Consider the following 4561-nt stretch of genomic DNA (forward strand, 5'->3'; position numbering starts at 1 on the left):
TCTTTGTAATAGCCCCCAACTGGGAATAGCCCAGATATCCTTCAGTGTGTGGTTAAACAAACTGTGGTACATCCACACCCTGGAACACTACTCAGCAACAAAAAGAAACAAACTACTGACACCCCACAGCTTGGATGAATCTCCAGAGAATACTGCTGAGTGCAAAAGCCAACCCTACATGGTTACTTACTGTATGTTTCCATTATATAACATTCTTGAAGGATAACTTATGAAAATGGAGAACAGATTAATGGTTGCTGGGGGTTAAGGAGGAGGTGGGGTGGGGAGGAAGTGAATTTTGATGTAAAAGGGCAATATGACCGATCCTTGAGGTGATGGAAATGTACTGTATCTTGACTGTATCGACATCAATATCCTGGGTGTGATATTGTACCACATCTTTGCAAGATGTTTCTGTTGGGAGAAACTGGGTAAAAAATACACATGATCTTCTTGTATAATTTCTTAAAACTGCATGTGAATCTATGATTATCACAATTTTTTTTTCAGTTTGTTTATTTTGAGAGAGAGAGAGAGAGAGAGAGAGAATGAGCAGGGGAGGGGCAGAGAGAGAGAGAGAGAGAGAGAGAGAGAGAGAGAATCCTGAGCAGACTCCATACTCAGTGCAGAGCCAGACGCATGGCTCGATCTCAGGACTTACTGTAAGGTCACGACCTGAGCCAATATCAAAAGTCGGCACTTAACTGACTGAGCCACCCAGGTGCCCAACAATTATCACAAAATTTTAAAAGTTTAATTCTGAAAGCAAATCGAATTCAGCAATATACTAAAGGAATTATTCATCATGACCAAGTGAGTTTTAATCTGGGAATTTAAGTGTGGTTTAACAATAAAAAATCAATCATTGTAATTCACCTAACATGAAAAAGGAGGGAAATCATGATAGATACATAAAAAAGCATTTTACAAAATTCTACACCCATTCATGATAAAACTTTCAGCACATTACAAATAGGAGGGGGTATCTTCAACTTGATAAAGGGCATCTATAAAAAACCTTCAGCAAACAACATACTTAATTGTTGAATATTGAAAGTTTTTATACAATGAGACTCAGTGAAAGACAAGATGCCCACTCTAACCATTTTTATTCAATGTTGCACTGGAGGTCCTAGTCAGTGCAATGAAGTGAGCAAAAGAAATCAAAGATTTGAACTGTAGAATTTGAATTGCCATTATTTTCATTTTACATGATTGTGCACATAGGATGTCCAGAAGAATCTATAGACAAACTATTAAAATTGATGAGTGAATTTAGAAAGATCAGTGGATATAAGGTCTATATGAAAAAATCAATTGTGTTTCTATATGCCAGCACAAAATAGAACAAGAAAGTTTTAAAGACTTTATTATTTGTAATAACATAAATATCAAATAGTTAGGAATAAATATAATGAAAGGTGGAAAGCCTGCACAATGAAAACTAACAAAAAAAAAAAACATTATGGAGACAAATTAAAGAAGACTTAAATTAAGGGATAAACCATATTCATGGATTAGAAAACTCAATATTATAAAGGTGTCAATTCTCCCCAGATTAATCTACAGAGTCAATATGATCTCATTTGAAAATCCCAGTAATAGCTTTTGGTGGCAAAATTGACAAATTTATCCTAAAATTCAGATGGCAATACAAAGAGCCAAGAATAGTTCAAATAAACTTGAAGGAGATCATAGCTGGAGGACTCTCACTAACAGATAATCAAGACCTAGAAAGCTAAAGTAATTAAGACATTGTGGTATTGGCATAAGGATATAGAAAGTGACAAACGGAAAGAAAAGAAAATTCAGAAACAGACTTACACATATGCAATCACCCAATTTATGACAAAACTGACACTCTGGTATATTGAATATTATTTAAAAAAAATAAATAGTGCTGGGTACAGTAGGAGAGCCAAGTGGAAAAAAAATTATCTTGACCCCTACCTCACATCACACACAGAAATCAGTTCCAGATGAATTGTGGATATAAATGTGAAATGCAAAACAATAAAGTTTCAAAGGAAATACAGGGAGAAAACTTTGTAACCTGGGATAGACAAAGATTTCTTAAATAAGGTGAAAAAATGCTATCCATGAAAAGAAAAAATAATTTGGACTATATCAAAATAAAAAAAAAGTTTGTTCATGAAAAGACCATATTAAGAAAATAATAAGATAACTCAAGAATGGGAGAATATATTTTATATATATGACAAAGGACTCATAATCCAGAGTATATTAGGAAACCCTACAGAAAAATGTGCAACAAAGAATATCAAGGGAGACAATAAACATGAAAAGTGTTCAACTTAATTAGTTAAAAGGAAAATGCAAATGAAAACTATAATGAAATGCCACCATACACCTACAAGAATGGGTTAAAGGAAAGAAAATGGAAATGACTAAGTTATTGGTGAAAATGAGGAGCATTCCCAACTCTCCTGCACTGCTGCTGGGAGTGTAAATTGGGACCACTCTGGACAAAGGTGTCTCTACCTTTACAAACTCCAGTCTCCAGCTCTTGGGTTCTCTGGATTGGGTTTTGGCATACACGAGTTGGGGGGTGGGTATCATCTATCTCTGCCCTTTACCATAAACCCTCACTGTTCAAGGAGGCACTCCACTGACTTCCCTCCCTCTACTTCCTCCAGACTTCATTTCAGGACCGTGCTCCCTGAAGAGAGAATCTGATCCCTCCCCTCCCTCCTTTCCCCTGCAAGGAGTAAATACTTGGAAGACTTTCTAGCTTAGGTCCCAGAGGTCATATAAGTTAGATCTTTCAGTGTGCAGATGGGGAAACTGAGGCTCAGAGATATAAACAGATCTGTTGAAGGTTACTTTGAAGGAGTTAATGGGGGAAGGTGGGCAAGAATTCAGACCTCCTTGTGCCCCAGGCTTTGATTTCTTTCTCTCCTTTTGAGAAAGAAAAAAGAAAAAGGAAAGAGAGAAAAAGAGTATGGCAAGACAAAGAACTACTGAATAAAAGAGGCACAGAAAGGCAGAAAAGAGACAGGGACAAACTCCAAGAGACAGAAAAGAGAAAGGGAGAGAGAGAGGGAGGGAGAGAGGGTGGGAGGAACATAGGGAATAGAGACATATAGAAAAAGAAACAATGAAAGAAAGAGGGAGAGAGAAAAATAGAAAAGAGAAAAATGGAAAGAAAGGGGCCAGTAAATAGAGTAGGCTGGGCTTCTTGCTCCTGCAGGCATTGGCAGGAGCTGAGTCCTCAGCCCTATACAAGGCAGAGATGGGTGGCCCCAGAAATCTTTACCTGTCAAACTCCATCAGTTCTCAGAGGCTCAAACCAGAACTGAGCAGTTGATCTAAACAGAAAACAAACAGTAAAATGAAAACACTCTGGCTGAGCCTACCCCCACTCTGGGCTGTGGCTCTGTGCATTCATTGGCCCCTGAGAGCCCACTGGGAAAGCAAGGTACAACTTTTGTAACCCTCATCTCTTTGTGCCCCCCCCCCATCCCACAGCCATCCCCCACCAAGAGCCATAGACTCAGCTCAAGATGCCATGGTGGGGAGGTGGCAGGGCTCTTGTGGCCTGGGGGGGGGGGGGGCTACAGGGGGCCATAAATTCCCTGCCCTTGCCCTAACAGAGAAACAGCAAGGCTGATGGGAGGCTGATAGGGAGGGGAAGCAGTGGGGGAACAGAGCTCTGTCTCCTCCCCCATACAGGGTTGAGGGTTCTTAACCAGTACAAAGCATATCCTGGGTGTGGCAGAGGTAAGAAGGGTGGCAGGGCAGGCAGGAGGAGCATAGTGGTGGACGAGGGTTGGTAAGACAGCACACTGAACACTTACCATTAGTACTGTGTATTATTTTTCATCTCTGTTGGGCTCTGGAGCTACAATCAGGAAGATAAAGTTTTGGTTTACATTATAAGTCATTACTAATAATGATTCAAGTGATAACTAATATCAGTCTTGTGCTTGGCAATTACCAAACACACACAAACAAACTCACTGAATTCTCATAGCCCTACCTCACAGTAGTGCAAATCACTCTATTTTACAGAAGGGGAAACTGAGGCTCAGGAGGTGAATTGACTTGGCACCCAGCAAGGAAGTGGTTGAGCCTAAGTAGGTGAGAACAGGTCAGTGGACTATGGCTGTGATATAATGACCAGAGCAAGTGTTCAAGGGTGAAAAATTGCTTCCCTAAACTCAGTGGCATCTCCCAGCCCTAGAACCTTCTCATGTCAAGCAGGGCATGTAGGATAAGTTGACAGAGGGGAAATGAGGTAGGAGTAACCATGGGCAAGTAGCAGAAGTCCTGGAGCAGGGTCACCTTAAGATCCAGGGAGGTGCTCGGGGGCTGGCACCTCTCCTCAGGATTGGAGTGGTGGGGGGCCTCAACCAAAAGTATGTAGTCAACAAATAATATTTATTACTTTTTTTGAGAGAGTGAGAGGGCACAAGTGAGCAAGGGGCAGAGACAGGGAGAGGGAGAGGAAGAGAGAGAGAGAGAGAGAGAGAGAGAAGTGGGGCTTATGTTTACCCGAAGCAGGGCTCATGCTCACCCAAAGTAGGACTCAAGCTCACAA

The sequence above is a fragment of the Panthera pardus genome, unplaced genomic scaffold (assembly GCF_024362965.1).
Source record: "Panthera pardus isolate Hobbes unplaced genomic scaffold, ASM2436296v1 HiC_scaffold_27, whole genome shotgun sequence".
NCBI lineage: Eukaryota > Metazoa > Chordata > Mammalia > Carnivora > Felidae > Panthera > Panthera pardus.